The following is a 19,213-nucleotide window of genomic DNA, read 5'->3' on the forward strand; positions in this document are numbered from 1 at the left end:
TGGGAAATTAGGCCTTGATATGACGATGTGACACAAGAAAAAATAAGAAAAAAAAACACTGAAGTTGTATTCTAGAGAGTGACCTTCAAAGTTTTATGAATATTTGCAATTTGTACTAAGACAATTCGGGCAAAATGTGCACACAGGCTTAATGATGGGGAAAATGATTTAATGAACCTTTGCTTTCGTGCAAATACTAGAGTCAGAATGAAAGAGGATTATCTGAATCTCTGTCTCAAAATGGATTCTCACAAACCACATTTTCTGAAGTAAATATAAACCAATTGGCAATAGAAAATGTATGGTCTCCCAAAGATCTAGTAGTACTTATATTTCTCAGCAGTTATATGCACTTTCAGTTTCTTGTCCACTAGTTTGTGCCTGGACAACAGATTTGAACAGTCAGAAAATGTAGTCATTAAATTGTTGCACTACTCACCACATACAGGATTCCATTGTCCAGCCATGAACACCTATGGAAAAATGTAGAAATGGAAGACAAAGGCTATATTCCTTTATTTATATTGGTCCTTGTCTGGAAATGCAGAAATAATCAATATCTTTATATTGTCACATATTTCCATTTTAATATGTCATGTGATGGATTTCTCCATATATTTATTCCTATAAACTACACGTAATCCAGCAGGCATAAAAATGCTCAGGTTTACCACTAGTCTCTTCTGGTTCAGGATTTCAGTAAGTATTAGTGTTGATTTAATCCCAAGAATTGTACTCATGTTCAAATGTTTCTGCAAATAATTACCTAATATTTTAAATAATTCAATAGGACAAATGCTGCTCTCTTAACATGCACATCAATGTAAACAACCCGATTTCAAGATGACCATATCTATTGATCACCTTCTGAATTCACATGTCTAACTTATATTCTAATTTTAGTCTTGCAACTTTCTTTCACAAGTTAGAACTTCATAAATTATAGTTATAAACCAGTGTAAGTAGCACATTGAATGCTTAAAGTTTATTATTCCTTCATGTGCAATACAGGCTAAAAACGAATTCCATTTTCAGAAAAAAATATGCATGACACTGGTTTATATGAACAATGAAAGACTTTATGGCTAAAATAAGTATTAATTAATGATTTCCCTTTGTAAAATTGATTGCTATGATTGGTTTTACATAGGATAGTGCTTATGGTACATTAGTACTTTCAAAATGTTCAGATAATGGAGTTTTTAGTGGTTATCCTAGTTGCATATTAGAAGATTGTAATTTACCTTTGACACAAAGTAGAAAGAATGATCAAAAACGTAATTCTAAAATCATCATGAAGAAGCATTTTAAAAAAACCTATCATTACAATGATCTTAAACTGATTTCTAATATTTATTGTTCCTGTTGCTGTGTGAAAGAAATTGAAAACTAGAGAGATTTCTTTGACATCTTTCTTCATGTTTCATCTATTTTATTTGTGGCATATTTTGTTAATATTCAATAACCAATTTCCTTTCCTTCATCCTTTCATTATTATAGTAGTGAAAATGTCAAAGTATTGGTTGAAATTAAGCATAGCAAAGAATATTTGAAACAAGTATTTGAACTATTAAGGTGTTTTAATTCAAATTCATGCCTGTTTTTACATAGTAGAAATCATTATCTGAACCTACAATCAGTTAAACCATATTTGTGTCCTTTTATTCAATTGGTTTTGAACCAAACATATTTGAATGAAATTTAATGTCTTCAATATTATTGATCCAACGTACAAGAAAGAAATTATATAAAAATACAATATATCAAAATGAATGATCTTACAATCTTCAAGAAAATTGCATGACGCTTGTATTTGGGCAGGTAGTCATTTTATATGCAGTAAGAGCAATTAAACAAATAAAATTTATTGTTTACCTCATGTTTGTTGATATCTACAATAACTTAATAGCACCAGAAAAAAAATTCTTCTCAAATACATTCTAGTTTGAAAAGTGAGGACAAAATGCTGGGCGCTGGTCACTCACGCCTGTAATACTAACTACTCAGGAGGCTGAGATCTGAGAATCACGGTTCAAAGCCAGCCCAGGCAGGAAAACCCCATGAGACTGTTATCTTCAATAAAGAAGTAGAAAATTGGAAGTGGTGCTGTGGCTCAGGTGGTAGAGCATTGGACTTGAGCTGAAGACCTCAAGGACAATGCCCAAGCCCATAGTTCAAGACCCACAAATGATAAAAAGAAATGAGTACAAAAAAAATCATGAAAGCCAGGCGCTGGTGGCTCACGCCTGTAATCCTAGCTACTCAGGAGGCTGAGATCTGAGGATTGCGGTTCAAAGCCAGCCCGGGCAGGAGAGACCGTGAGACTCCTATCTCCAATAAACCACCAGAAAACTGGAAGTGGCGCTGTAGCTCAAGTGGTAGAGCGCTAGCCTTGAGGTGAAGAGCTGAGGGACAGCGCCCTGGCCCAGAGTTCAAGCCCCACAACCGACAAAAAAAAATCATGAAATTAGAGTTCTGGAGGAAGATGGTGGAGGATCAACTGAGAGCTAAACAAGATCTCACATAGAAACTGGTTTTAGGGTTCTAGTGAAAAGACCATGTATAGAAAATCAAATCAAACATGCAATCATAGTACAGAGAGTTTTGCCATAGATGAAATATTCAAGTGCTCATATCCAGATTTAAGCACTTGCCAGTGTGTATGGCAGTGTTGGCAGCTGCTGCCACAGCCAACATATCAACAGAGAGAGCCCAGGAAAAAGGGACCAGAAGTGGTCTGGAAGTGGACCCTACTCACAGCCAGCAAGAACCAATAAGCAGTAGAAATCTTCATCCTGCTCACCACAGACAGGAAATCATTGAGCAGAGTCAGGAAACCAAGGGAAAGATGTGGGTACCCCACGACATTCTCACAGAGCAATGGTGGGACGTTAGCCCTTCCCCCACTAGTGGAGAATCATCCCAAAGAAGATTATAGGAATTATGTGAGCATGATGAAGCTAACTATATCCAGTATCCATCTTTGATACTAACAAAGACCTGGCCAGATCAGCTAGCATGTAACTCAGCCTTTGGAAAAAGACAATAGGAGCCATTTAACAGATCAAAGTACCTTGAACTACATGGCTCAGTTTCCCCCAAGGGAAAGTTTTCCATTCCAGGCAGAGGATGCTCACCATACAGAGGAGTGACTTTCTTTACTGGGTAAAAAAAAAAGCCAGAGGCTGATACTCTGTACTGCAGCATAGGCAACACCCAGTGGCAGTAGAGGTAAAATAAAAACAATTGAAACTCACTAAACATAAATCCTGAAAATGGCTCCAAACTGGTCTGAGTGATGTCTCAGGAGCTAGAATCTCATGGAAAGCTACTGATTGCTGAAAATTCTCACCCATACCCACAACCGAACCACACCACAACAACTCCAAGATAGAGAAAACAGGTATCTCCCTCTTTTGTGATGATCAAAGCGGTTTTCCCTCACCCCCAAAACTACATTCAAATGCGGGTCATAAAGTCCCTGGGAAGTCACAGAGCCTTTGTGCCTGCTTAAACTGATTTAAGAAACCAATCAAGCCACAGGATATTTAAACAGCACAGGAAATCAGAACCTCCACCAAGAGACTGGTTATAGATAAAAGGGAGACATATGTACCCCCACACTAAGAAATTTGAAGAATTCTCATTTTGGGTGGGAAAGGGGACCCGGTCCTGTGCCTGAACTCTGGGCCTGAGCGCTGTCCCTTAGCTCTTCACCTCAAGGCTAGTGCTCTACCACATGAGCTACAGCGCCACGTTTGGCTTTTTTTTTTCTGCTTATGTGGTGCTGAGGAATTGAACCCAGGGCCTCATGCATGCAAGGCAAGCACTCTACTACTGAGCCACCTTCCCAGGCCCAAGAAGAACTCTTATCTAATTTTTAAAAATGTTTTAACAAGGTTTTCTTTTTTATCTTTTCATCATGTTTATTTTAGGTGTGTGTTTTTAAAATTATTTTATACTTTTCTCTTTTGGTCTTTGTGTGTGTGTTTTTCCCCCTGGATTAATTGCTATTCACCCCCAGGTATATAGGCACCTTCTATTATTAGGTCTTATCCTTCAGTTACTCAATTAACAAACTCTGTGATTCAAATCCTTTATATTTTCTGTTATTTCTTTATAATTATATTATTTTTATGTTTCTTCTTTAAATTTTGTATTTTAATGTTTCCTTTTTTTCTTTCTTTCCTCCGTTCCTTATATACTTTCAGCTCTCTAAATCCCTCACTCATTTTCTCTCCCCACATTAATCTAATCTTATATTCTGACCACAATTCTCCCTAAACTTATAAATCAATAGTCTGCTGACTCCTTCTGAAACTTTCTTATATCCATGAACCATAGTTGTTTGTTGTTGAACTACATTGTATCTATTGAACTAGATTGTATCTGTACTTATTTTGACTATATCAAAAAATCTGTGCAACTACAGGACTATGGATGATACTTTCCTTAAAATAGTGTACTTGCACAGAGTTGATTTTCCTTTTTTACCCAAAGGTGAAGAACGAGTCAGAGGAACACAAGAAAATGTCAAGTCCAGGAATCTCAACTCACCTAATGATAAACAGCAACAGAGCAGTTAATGAGTAATCCATATCTGAGTTCCCAAAATGCTCTACAAACACAACTGCTATACTGGTATGCAGAATGAAAGACTGAAAGCTTCCAACGGAGTTATGTCAACATGATGAAGCTAACTAAATACTAATAAAAGATTTTTGTGTGCATAAGGAGGATAATCAAAGATAAATAAAGGAATTGCAAGAGCAGGATGAAAATAATCAAATATTAATAGAGACACGTGGAATCTACAAACAGAAGGCTGGAGGAATCCATAGAGGGCACAAAGGGAATGCTAAATGAAGTCCAACAGAAGGAAAGGGTGTCCAACGGAACTATAAGGAGTGAACTAATGGATTGGAAAATGAACTCTAAAATACCAAATATAAAAGAAAGCTCCAGCAAAGATTTTGAAGTGATCAAATCTGAACACTTGGAAGGAAAGGAAAAAAAAATAAAACAAAGAAGAAGGCCTTGACAGTCGGTCAGCCCATGCAGAAGATCAAAGTTCTGGGACTGAAAACAGTCTGTACATTTAAAAGAACAAACAAATATTCAAGACAAATTGAAGAAAATGATAGATTTATTTCATATTTCGTAGTCATATTCACAAGGCCTCAGAAGTTAAAGGTCGAGGAAATTTATTTGAGGAGCCTATCAGTGAACTTCCAAATTTGCAAAAAAAAAAAATAGGGCCATTCTGATACAAGAATCATTTAGAACCAAAAATAGACTGGAACAGAACAGGACATCCCACTATCATATTGTAATCTGCACAGGATCCAATGTGACCCAGGAAAGGATCCAAAAGGTATTACAGAGAAAAGATCGATCAGCTGTAAAGGGAAACCAATAAGAATAACTTCAGATTTCTAACCAGAGTTAATTATATGCAATAACCTACAACAAACAACTATCAAGCATGAATACCATATCCAGCTAAAGTCTTCTTCAAACAAGAGGCTAAATAAACTATATTCCACACCAAAGAAATATTAAAACAATATATCTCCAACAATCCAACCCTAGAAAAGATACTTAACATATCCTACACCTAGAAAACAAACAAGCACATGATAAAGGCAAAAAATAACTATGAAACAGAGAATCTAAGAAGAAGAACCCAGTTGGCACAGCTCCCAAGACAGTGGATAACATGGCAGGAACTCCCCAAAACCTCTCAGTCCTAACTCTCAACATTAGTGGACTGAACTCTCTAAGTAAGCAAAATAGATTGTCTAGATAGAAGAAAAAGCAAACTGCTTCTGTCTGCTGCCTTCAGAGACATTCTCTTCCCTCAGAAATAACATTTTTGAAAGTAAAAGGCTGGAATAAAATCCAGAAAGCAAACTCTGACCTCCATAAACAGGCTTTAGTTGCAATCCCAATAGCAGATAAAATAGATTTCAAATTAAAATGAGTGAAAAGAGATAAAGTTCACTGCATACTAATTAATGGATCTAGCCTTCAGGAGGATGTTACAATTCTTACTATTTGCCAAATAATGGAGCACCCAAATTTATCAAAGAAATCGTATGTTCCCTAAAATCAATCATGATACAAAGACATTAATTGTTGGGGTATTTAGCATATCACAATATCCACTAGATACATCATTCCATCAAAAATTGAACATGAAAACTTGTATCTAAACAACTGCATAGATCAACAAGTCTTAATAAACATCTATCGGATATTTCACCAAGCAGAATCAGAATACACTTTCTTCTCAGCAGCACACGGAATATGCTCAAGAATATCCCACATTTTAGGTCACAAAGCAAATTTGTCCAAATTCAGAAACATTTATGTCCTGCATTCTCTTAGACCACAAGGCAACAAAATTAGAAATCAACACCAAATGCCTCAAAAGAAAATCCTAGAGACTGAACAACACACTGTTGAACTACCAGAGGGTCATGAAGAGATTACAAAGGAAATTCAAATATTCAGGATATTTAACAAAAATGAGCATGAAAATCACAAAGTCCTCTGGGACACAGCAAAAGCAGTAGTCAGAAGAAAGTTTATGGCTGAGAGTTCCTACATCAACAAATCAGAAATCTTAAACCATCAATTTAATGAGCATCTGAAGCTTTTTGAAAAAGATCAACAAGCTAAACCCAATCCACTACATGGAAAGAACTGATTAAAATTAAATCAGAATTAAATGAATTCGAGTCCGAACATACCCTAGAAAGAATCAACAAAACAAAGAGTTGGTACTTTGAACAAAATCAACAAAATTCACAGACCCTTAGCAAATCTTATCAGAAATAGAAGAGAATACACCCATATTAACAAATTCAGAGAAGAAAATAGAAAAAAAACTGTGATCCAGAACATTAGAAGGAAAAAATTCTCATAACTTTATGCTAATAAATTTGAGAATCTGTAAGAAATTAAGGAATTTCTAGCAAATATCGACTTGCCCAAACTACACAAGATGACTTAAAAAAATGTAATTGGCCCATAACAAGCTTTGAAACAGAAACAGCAATAACAGTCCTCCCACCCAAGGAAAGCATCTGACCAGATGAATTTACAGCTGAATTCTACAAGGCCTTCAAAACAGAACTCACATGAATACTCCAACTGTTCAGTGAAATTGAAATTGAAAGTGAAAGTTCAGTACCCAAACCAGGCATGGACTCATCAAAGAAAGAGAAATTTAAAACAATTTCTTTGATGAATATTGATGACAAACTTCTCAACAAAATTTTGGTGAATTGACTTCAACAACTATCAAAGAATGGTACACCACTACCAACAGGATTCATTTCAAGGATGCAAAGTTGGTTCAATATATCCAAATCAATTAATTTAATACATCACATAAACAAGAGAAAGGACAAGAACCAAATGATTATATCAATGGATACAGAAAAAGCATTTGGCATGATCAAACACCCTTTATGATGAAAGTTCTGGAAAAAAAAAACTAGGAATTCACTGAACATTCCTCAGTATAATAAAGCCTATGAATGATAAACTTACCTCAAGCATTATAATTAGTAGGAAAAGATAAAGTCAGGAATGAGAAAGGGTGTCCACTCTCTCCACTTCTCTTCAACTTACTATTAAAAGGTATACAAAGATGCAAATATAAAGGGGACCCATACAGGTGAAAAAAGAGGTGAACTCTCCTTCTTAGAAGATGACATGATCTTGTATTTAAAGAATCCTATGGAATCTACTCCCAAATTACTTGAACTGATCAGAAACTTTGGCAAAGTAGCAGGATACAAAATTAACCCTCAAAATCAATGTCTTTTCTATATGCCAAAAATGAGAAGAGTGTGGCAGAAATCAGGAAAAATAAATTCTTTTATAATAACCCTACAAAAAATCAAGTAATAGGAGCTGAATAAAAAAGTAAAGGACCTCTACAATAAAAACTTTAAAAATCTGAAAAAGGAAATTAAAACAGAACTAAGGAAGTGAAAAAAATTCCAATGCTCCAGGATTGGGAAGGTGAATATAAAAATGGCAATATTCTCAAAAGCTATGTATAAGTTAAAGGTGATACTGGCCAATATTCCAAGTTGACTTCATTCTTCAATGAACTAGAATAAGCAACCCAAAAATTCATATGGAACAGTGAAAAACCCCAAACAGTAAAAACACTCCTTAGAAGAAACAACAATGCTGGAGGAATATCAATACCAAATTACAAGCTATACCAAAAAAAAGCCATAGTAATGAAAACAGGTTGGCACTATTGACCTGAGGACCAATGCAATAGAACTAAAGACCCAGAAATGAACTCTCAGACCTACAGCCAACTAAATTTCCATAATAGAGAAAAAATAGAATGGAAGAAAGCCTCTTCTGTAAATGGGTGCTGGCAAAGTTGGTTAAATACCTGTAGAAAAATGTCTATATCACCCTGCAATATACTCAACTCCAAATGGATTGAAGACCTTGAAGTCAAAGCAGACATTCTTAAATCAAAATAACAAGTAGAAGAAACTCTTAGGCTCTTTGGCACAGGCTGAAATTTTCTTAATAAAAACACAGAAACAAAAAAATCAAAGAAAGTTTGGTCATGTAATTAAAGAGCTTCTGCTTGGCAAGGACATAGTAAGAACTAGAAGAAGATCTTCACTATCTATAAAACAGATAATGGTCTCATATATAAAATTTATTTAGAGGCCAGGTGCCAGTGACTTAGCCTATGATGCTAGCTATGCAGGACGCTGTGATTTGAGGATCACGATTCAAAGCCAGCCTGGCAGTTTCCCTGTGGCTCAAGCAGTACTGTGCTCGCCTTGAGCCGAAGAGAGTAGGGACAGCGCCCAACCCCAGAGTTCAACCCCATGACCAACGAATATACAAATAAATACATGAAATAAATTAGAATTCAAAAAATTAATACCCCAACAAAAGATCCTCAAAGAAATAACTGCCCATTTAAATAAGTGGGATAAAATCTGAAAGAGAAACCTCTCCGAAGCAGAAATAAGAATAGCCAATAGACACAGGAATAAATGCTCAATTTCTCTAGCTATAAAAGAAATAAAAATCAAGACAACATTAAGATTCCACCTGTTCCTAGTTACAATTTCTATAATCAAGAAATCTAATAATAACAGATTCTGGGGGGGATGTGGCCAAAACCTAACCCTATTGCTTTGTTGTTGTGAGTAAGCTTGTGCAACCACTAAGGAAAGCAGTATGAAGATGCCTCAAAATACTGCACATAGAGCTCCCTATGACTCCGGAATCCCACTTTTGGGCATGTAACCAAATGAGCAAAGACATGATTATACTAAAGCTACTGGCACACCTATGATATCGAAGCATTATTTACCATAGCTAAGATATGGAACCAATTCAGATGCTCCTCAGTAGGTGAATCGATCAAGAAAATGTGATATATATATATATATATATATATATATATATATATATATATAGAGAGAGAGAGAGAGAGAGAGAGAGAGAGAGAGAGAGAGAGAGAGAGATGTATATAGATCAGTATTGTTTATCTCTTTCTTTCTGAAAATATAATTTCTTTTTAGACTATTGCACATGAATAAATAATACACTAAAAACATTCCTGTTGCAAATTGTGCTGGTAGTTTAGCATAATTTTTGAGGATCAACCTTTGGAAAAAAAGTTGGAACAATGTAGTTAAGATATAGCTTAGTTATGTGAATTCAGATGATCACCGGATATTGTGGTTTTGAATCCGGGTTGTATCTGGTGATGTGCATATTTAGACAGCAATGTTTTTCATATTGAATGACATAAAATACTATGTGCAATCTTTGCAGAAACATTTGAATGTAAGTACAATTCTTCAGATTGATTCAACATGAAGATTTACATGAAATCCTTGTAATCTCAGCATTTTCTATTCATGTTGGATTGCGTAGAGACTGTAGGAGCCTCAAGGAATCAAATTAGAAAGGAGCAATCTATCACACGAGATATTGTAGTGGAAATATCTAACCAAATAAAGTAATTATTTCTGCCCTTCCAGACCATGATGAAGACAAATAAGGAAACATATCCGTGCTTTTACATTTCTGCATTTTTCCAAAAGGGCTCATTGAAGGAAAATGGGAGCCTACAAGTCATGAGTAGAGGAATTATCAATGACTGTATTTTGCAACTCTGTACTATGCTCTTGTCCAGGCACAAAACTAATTTATAATAACCTCAGTGCCAGTACAATCATTAAGAAATATTTGCATGCCTCAATTTTAGAGGGACTATAATTTCTGTAACACTAATCATTTCATGGATGTTTACCTCAGAAAATTGTGATTGGTGAGAATCCAGTTTCGGACAAGTATCACGTAGTTTTCTGTAATTCTGGGTCCAATATGCCACAAAGGAAACGTTCATTAAGACATTTTCTCTGTTTGTTAGCCTGTGTGAACTTTTGGCACAAATGTTCTTAGTACAAACTGAAAATGTTCATAAATGCAACCACTAGAATACAAATTTAGTGGCTTTTTACTATTTCTTCAAGAGCAATGCTACAATATCAAGTTATATTTTACAAATATATGCAATGTGTACTATTTGTATTTGTCACTATTATTAGGCACATTCTATGAACAAACCCATCAGTCTACTCTGTCCGTATAATATGCTTAATTACTTCATACCTCCCTTGTGAATTTATCTCTATTACTTGTACTTGAACATGTTTTTAGTAAAAGTGTCTTGTATATAGTAGCCTACTGGAACAAGGGAAGGAGGAGAAAAAACTGCTGGCTTACAGAAGGAATGCCAATGAGTATCAGATTGTATGCTGCAAGAACTTCATGTGGAAATCAAATAAATGTACTGAATTTTAGTACAGATTAAATAAATTGTTCATTTAAGCATAAGAAGAAGTTGGATAATGTCTTAGAGTTTGATTCAATTGACGTAAGTACAAGATTTCCTTAGAGTCCTAAGATAATGATTCTTAATTGAACAGTTTGTATTACCCCAAGCAGGATAAACGTACACATAACAGACATTTACAAAACTTGATCATTACTTTTGAGAGTGCTATGGGAATCTTTTCTATCTCCTTCAGAGAGTGTTCCTGCTCTGCTAGGTGTACCTGGTTAACTTCATGAGATACCAAGCACTGCCATAATATCCTTTCTTTTATCCCTACCCAAGTGTCCATAGTTTTTGTTTCACTTAGAGGTGTTTCCAGATTCTTCATTTAATGACAAATCATGGCCTTCTATTTCTTCTCTTCCATATCAGTTTGTTTCAATTTTCTTAATACATATATATATATGTATATATGTATTTGAATATATATACATATATATGGTTTAATCATATATAGATATAGATATATATAGTCGATCATGGGGCTTGAACTCTGCATCTGGGCACTGTCCCTTCACTCTTCAGCTCAAGGAGCATGCACTACCTCTTGAGCCACAGTTCCACTTCTGGTTCTCTAGTGGTTTATTGGAGATCAGAGTCTCACAGACTTTTCTGCCCCTGCTGGCTTTGAACCATGATCCTCCTATCTTGGCTTCCTGAGTATCTAGGACTACAAGCATGAGGCACCAGCACCCAGCTGCCATGTTATAGTTTTCTACCGATAGAAATACTGAAATGCTTCAGCTTTTCGGGATTCATAAAACAGCTATTAGAAACAGACAAATGTGAAAATAAAAACAAACATCCCGTTCCCATGAATGTATCAACAAAAAGTTTAATTTACAGCAGTTTGTTCATATACACTATTTAATGAAGAGTTCCAGCATAAATATTTTAGTCTCAATACTCTCAATGTTTAGTGTATACCCAAAAAATCTTTGGTATATTTTTAAATAAAATTACTTTGTGTTCGTGAAAAAGAATGATACGAAATCTACATAATAGTAAAATGTGACATATGTTATATCAGAAACACTGCAATCCATCTTTCCAAAAGTTTGCATAATTACTTCATGTTTTATTAGAACCGAATTGAATTTTATCTCTTCTACATAAACATGTCAATAGACTCCTGAGTTGTAAATTCTATAATTGTAAGTTATATTGTAGAATATTTGCATGTAGTGTATATTATTGGTGATTAAATAATGCACATAAGTATGCCTATATATATTTACATCAAGATATACATTCACAGATATTTCTCTATATCTTTTATGTGTATCTTATACTATATAGTAACATTAATATTTGTATATGTAAAACTATATGATATAAAAATGAAAAAATTCATCTGGGAACTTGTCTCTCTCTTGCTGTTTTCATTTAACATTTGTGACTATTTGCTTTGAGAAATATTAGCGTACGTCAATCTTATGTTACATGAATATCAATAAAAATGTGAATTAAAAAGATCCGTACAAAGATCAAGCATATCTATAATGAAGGCAAAGTAACGTTTTAGGCAGAAGGTGATTAAGTTCTAATAGTGTCTTTTTGTGAATCTATCTCTTAATGAAAATATTTATGAGGAAGCAAAGTAAACAAGAGATGAAAAGATAATATTTAAAGATTGATTTATTGTGCCTATATAAGCCATACAATGTGTCCTGATATTTAGGCAGAATAACTTACAAAGAATTAGTAGTTGAAGTCCAGATGAAAGTGTAAGTCATCCTTCACATTATTCTTCTACTGGATACTCACACATTTCTATTCTACTGAATTGGAGTCCTCCGATGCATACTAAAAGGAAGTGAGACTTTGTCTTCCGGGTTCAGGCTAGAAATCAGCACTTATTTGTCATATGGTAAAGTGTGGCTGAGTTCCATCCATTCGTAAAACGGAAGTGAGGTTTATGGGCTACATCACAATAACGGTGTCTCCAACAAGAGAAGTCATTAAACAGAAGTAGCTGTTGCTGTGGAAAACCTACTAGTGGCACATTTTCCGTTATGGGGAAGCCAGGAAGAGATCCTGACTTGTTCGGTGAATCCAGTTAACTGAAGGAGACAGGTCTCTTGCCCTCTTTTCCTACTTCTCCATTTTCTATATGTAAATCATCTTTTTGGCTCCTTTATTTGACTGGGACATTTCTTAATTTCTACTCCTGATATCCCAAATGTAGTTCTAATAATTTTCTCCAACTAGGCAGGATTGTTCCATGGGTAAAATAACAAAAATTATTTACTCCCTCAAACTTCCAAAAAAAGCTATTTCCATTCTGGCAATCTTGAAATTTACCTTTATTCCTGTCACTTTTATGTGTATCAAAGCCATTGTATGTTTAATGTCTTTTGGCTATGCTTCTTGGCCACTAGACACTGTACTAATAAAATTTACTGCCTATAGAACGACAGTACCAATCTCAAATATTGACTTTCACGAGTCTCAATGATTCCTTTGTTTTGTGATTCATAACTTTACTAAGAAGAAGTTACCTGAATAATATGCCATACTGATCTTATAATCTGAATAGGAATCATCACGACATATCTATGAGAATAGCAAATTCTCCTTCAGATGCATGCATATTTTCAATACGTATTAGATACTTGTAAAATGGAATTTGGAATTTTTTAAGCATCCATAATTTAGAAAACTTTTTCCAAATTGGCTTAAAAGTTGTCATGATCATCATCCTCTAATTGTTTGATATGATGAAGAAAAAATGCCTGAAAAATATGCAAATTTTTGAGTTCACAGTTATATTATTCTATAGCTTGTTTTAAGTTAACCTAATCTGTAAAATAAACAGAGATATCAATATATTTCAATCCATGTATGTCTAATAACAAAAAGTATTAGAGATAAATATGTCCTACCTGGTTGTTTTTCATATTGCTGAGGAAATCAGAACATTTAAGATGTGATTTTGAAGTATTAAGTCATATTTTCTCTCAAAGAATTTTTCTATCTGCAGGACTTGCTGATATTTATGTCACAATGGAAAAAGGTAAACATGTTTACGCATTTGTTTTAGGATATTATTTTAAATGGTCTACTTCACGCTATTTTTTTTCTTTTTTGGAATCACAGAAAGTATTTTGGGGGGGGGGTGTTTGTTCGGTCTTGGGGCCTGAACTCTAGGGCTGGGCACTGTCCCTCAGCTCTTCAGCTGAAGGCTAGTACTCTATCACTTGAGCCACAGAGCCACTTCCGGCTTTTTCTTCTGCTTATGTGTTGCTGAGGAATCGAAACCAGGGCCTCATGCATGCAAGCCAAGTTCTTTACCACTGAGCCACCTTCCCAGTCCCAACAGAAAGTATATTGAGAGGACCAGAGAGAATAGGATAATAGGTTTTCTCCTGATGGAATCTGAAACCTTAGACATTTTTCTAATTATAACTGACTTGATGTGCTAGGTTGAAAGGTGAAGAAGAATGTAAATTATGGGCAAATTCTAGATTGAAACATACAAAAGCAATAAAATCAGTGGCCCTCAATGGATGTATGCTCTTAGAAGCTAACACAAACTAACAGTTCCATTTGACTCAATTCATTAATTTTTAAACTAGAATGAATATTTTATAATACTAAAATAGATTCTGAGAGTTCATCAGAATTTAAATTCCAGAGTAATACTCTGTCACATTTTGAGTCTACATTTTCCAAATAGGGATTCCTGAGTTAAGATATAGTTCATAAGGGAAATAACATTGAAGACTTGCATTTTCCCTAATATATAGATTTTCACAACGTATTTTACTCTTTCAGAGGATTCTGTGGATCCTTAGAGGTTATTACAGTGTCCCTATGATAAAAATCACAAATTCAGATCCTGTAAATTCCCATACAATCTTGTGAAATGTAGAAAGGTAGCTTTTCATTGGGAACATGTTGATATTACAGAATTTCTTTAGTTCATGGATAAAGTTGAGTATGGTTTTTAAGATAAATTGTTTGAAATGAATGTGAAAGATGTGAGAGAGATTGTGGGCCGAACTGGCATAGAGAGATTTTTGTATTTCTTCTGAAATCTCTGCAACATGTAATGTAAGACAAAGACCAACTTGTGTATTTCTAGAGATGTATTTCTAGATCTATATTCAAAGCAGAACAAAAGCAAGATGTTTTTTGTGGGCAATTATGTCAAAATGTGGGTGCCATATTTCACAAACATTAGAGATGGTTGCGTTTTCCTCACAATTGCCTAATGACCAAAATGTTAATGGTATTCTTAAAGGTATTAAGACTCCCACTGTATTATCATAAGGCCTAGAATTCAGCTTGGATATTTTAGCTTTCATGCCATGCTTATAAACTGATGAAATGGGAGTTGCATTGTATCTGCTTTCTATATTTAGAATATTGATTACAAAATTGCTCTTACTTTCATAAAATATTATGCAATATTTGAAGAATTGTGGGTAGAAAATTATTTTTTTTCTTCGTGTAACACTGCTAAAATAAGTTCCAGAGCTGTAGAGGAAGCACAGTTTCTGCTGTTGTGTTTTGTAAAAAAGACACCTGTGATGACCCTCCATTTTGGATATTTTCAAATATATTTTCAATCACCCTATCTATGCATTAATAAATTGTATATACATAAAACTCATATTTAAATAAACATAGTCCAAATTTGTATATATATATATATATATACAATTTATCTACCCTGTCACTGTTTCCTCATGAAAGAAATAATATCCCGATAGTTTGCCAGCCCATGCAGGGGAGTAATAAACATTCTTATCTCCACTGTCAAATGAGAATATAGAGAAGAGTTGCTATGGGTACAAATGTAGAAATCTAGCCTCTGCAAAAGGATGCACTAGTTTTTTCCCTTCCACTCCCTAATTTAGAAAAAATGTATGTACATGATGTAGGGCACCGAAATCAAATACAGTGAAAACAGGAGTTATACCATAGGGAGGAACACACCAAAGGGAAAAATAACATAGTACATTATAAATATGTTAAAAATTATAGCAAGAAAGAAAAATCCACCTGTGTACCGATCTTGGATTTCATTTCAATTAATGCCATCTTATATGGTCCTATGTACATCGCTTTTGAAGATTTATGCTTGTCCTAAACAAATGCTAGTTATTCCAAATTATGAAAACAATGGGCCTATGTTTCTTTGGGCATTACTTCAATTAATATAATTTTTCTGAGTCTTTCGATTTCCTAACAAATGGAGTAATATCATTCATAGATTTCCAGTTTAGATAGATAGATAGATAGATAGATAGATAGATAGATACATACATACATACATACATACATACATACATACATACATACATACACACATAGATGCATAGATACATATATGTTATATATATATGTTATATATAACATATCTATATATGGTATATCTATCTATCTGTCTATCATCTACCTATCCATCTATCTATCTAACTATCTATCTATGTCACATTTTCTTAGTCCATACATCTACTGAAGGGCATCTTGGTTGGTTCCGTATCTTAGGTATGGTAAATAATGATGGTAGCTTTACTATGGTCTTATTCATGATTATTTTTGTAAAAGCACAAAAGTAGGATTGCTGGGTCATCAAGGAGCTGTGTTCTGTTTTGGGATACATGTTGACCCATTGTAACCATGAAATATACACGAACTTCTGTTGAAAACGAACTTTACAACTTTGGCCGTGAGGAGGAGTTGGGGAGATGGGGAGGGAAAGGATCTTAGGGAAAAAAACAAAGGAGGGGGTAACAATTCTCGATAGGAAATGTACTCATTCATGTACCTTATTCATGTAACTGTAACCCCTCTGTACAGTAGGATTACAATAAAAATATGCATTAAAAAGTATGTACTAGCACAGTACATATGGCATAGTGTCAAGCCCATGGTAAGCATCCTGCCCAAAAAATTATAAACAGAGTAAATTTGAAAATATTTCTTCATATGTGACCTTTTGTTAGAAAGAATCATCCTGATATTGCTGCCAAATTGGCTACTTGTCCCTTCAATGTTCACCACCTCGTTCCATGAAATTAATTCAGTAAACATATTGCAACTTGTATAGACAACACTTTCCTTGAGGATGATGTAGTTAAGACTGACACCTAAAACACAATCCAGATCAGTGTAGGGCATTTGCATCTTTATCTTCCTCTGATGGTATATTTGTGTTTGCTTGTAGTCAACATCACTTGGAATGAAAAGACAAGACTTCTGAAAATAAATGAGAATATGTTTCCTCTGAGGAAGACTGGGATAAAGGTGAAGAGCTTGCTTTTTCTGCATTTTCCATTATTGAATCTCAACTTATCTTGGCCTGTTGTATGATTTCTTCCTTTAGGAGTGAAATTCAAATTCTTTGTTCAACTTTGATTGTCTTGTATGCTAACATCAATAACATATCTGGAGATATGCAGTCCTAAATGACTAAAAACCATGTCAAACATTGCAATGATTTGTTTTTGCACATGGTTAAAAAATCACCCTTTTAAATCTTTATTATCCACCTAAATGTATCTTGTAAGGCTGTTATGGCTGTTAACCTTGTTGTTTTTCTTTATCAATGCATAAATATTAGAGCCAATCTAATCTAGCACTTCAAACAAGTATGTATTTCTTTTTTTTGTTGTTGATCATGGGGCTTGAACTCTGGGTCTAGGCACTGTCCCTCAGCTCTTCAGCTCAAGGCAAGTGCTCTATCACTGAAGCCACAGCACCATTTCCACAATATGTATTTCTACTAGGGGCTGAATCCGTGGAAGGTCTTAGGCCAAGTTTTGTGTGTGGCACAATCAAATCATCTGGCAAAAACATGGAAACAAAATGCTGTTTTCTTATGATGCACTATTGTCTTTCAACATGAAGAAATGAAGAAATAAGATAAATAAAATTTCTGTTTAATATACCCATATAGTTTGCTCACTACAACCAAAGTTTTGGATTGCTCTCTGAAGTGGTGAACCTGTGATTCGTGGCAAAATTCAACTATATATTCATTAGGAACGTTAATAAATGTAATCACCCAAATTACCTTATATGAATGTTCTTCTCATTCTCTTATAATCAATTCATTCAGGAAGCCATAGATAACACTGTTATATTGGACTAATCCTTTTTTCCCCATTTTTATGGTTTAAGGTTTCACTTATCACATCAATTATGACAGTGTAAATGGCAGTGTCTGGTATTTGATACATATACAAACTTACGGTTTGTATATTTCATTCTGAAATTAATTAATGAATATTATAGTAACGACTATCTGATTTAAATTTTCTCCAGGACTTAGTATAAAAATATCTGCGGAGATACTTGAGGTTGTTTACAAGTTACACTTTGCAGATACATATTAATGAAATGTATTTAGTACTATTTTTAAACCAGCAATGCATGCACAGTCCTGTATAAAGTATGAATGCACATTTGATATGGTATAAATTGGAAAATCAAAATTAGATGTGTAACCACAAAACTTATACTATTTCTTAGTGAGTATTTATGAGACTGTTTAAAGAATTGTAACTGCTAGAATGAACTTGTCTTTCTAAGGTAACAAAATACATTGTACTTTTATTTTATGGAATGTCAAAACATCAAGTTTCTCTGACATGGTAAGGTGGCAAATACAAGAAAAAGTGAACATTACTGTTGTTGGTTTGAAATTCTTCATAAGAATTTATTCAATCCAGAATCATGTAGTTTGTCTTGCTTGCCATAATGAGGTCTCAATCTTTTTATAAGTGAGACAATGGATTCTTCATGTATTTTTTGTCAAGTATATTCTTTTCTGATCAATCCAGAAAAAAAGCTTTTTGAAAGTTAGACCAAGTTGTATTTATGTTAGCTTGTCATCACTGTTGGGCCTCCTATATTCTTCCCATGAAAAGGTAGTAAGCATACTAAGATTTTGTATTCAATTGTCTGCTGTCTGTCAAATATATTACAATATTATGTGAAGGATGAATTGGCAGTTTATTTAGTGAAGAAAGTGCTGAAGAGGAGTAATGGGAATAGATAAATTCACCTTTGCATCTAATTTTCTAACTCATAAATATTATAAAGAGGAATAAAATTCATCCTGTTTACAAACTGAACAGCTCAATTAGTTATTTGACCAACAGAATACATTTATTCTTGTAGTTAGGGAGTTTCTCATCCTCTGTCATGTAGAGGAGAAGGAATATGACATGGGAAATTATTTTTTTGGCATAAAACCACATTTGAGCCTGGCCAGGTGACAATGTTGTTAATTCTATCATCTCAAGCATTTGACACATAAGGATCTATACAGATTTAAAAAGTCAA

The 19,213-nt window shown here is 34.3% G+C and overlaps 1 long non-coding RNA gene across 1 annotated transcript; it reads left to right on the forward strand.

The window, feature by feature from the left end:
- Nucleotides 1–12,903: 12,903 nt before the first annotated feature.
- On the forward strand, nt 12,904–17,714 carry LOC138829938 (uncharacterized). Its single transcript, XR_011372799.1, has 4 exons — nt 12,904–12,988; nt 13,896–13,928; nt 17,091–17,170; nt 17,653–17,714. It is a non-coding gene; the product is annotated as an uncharacterized lncRNA (long non-coding RNA).
- The last annotated feature ends 1,499 nt before the right edge of the window (nt 17,715–19,213 follow it).

Source organism: Dipodomys merriami, unplaced genomic scaffold (genome assembly GCF_024711535.1).
Source record: "Dipodomys merriami isolate MVZ:Mamm:240054 unplaced genomic scaffold, mDipMer1.0.p SCAF_18, whole genome shotgun sequence".
NCBI classification, from domain to species: Eukaryota; Metazoa; Chordata; class Mammalia; order Rodentia; family Heteromyidae; genus Dipodomys; species Dipodomys merriami.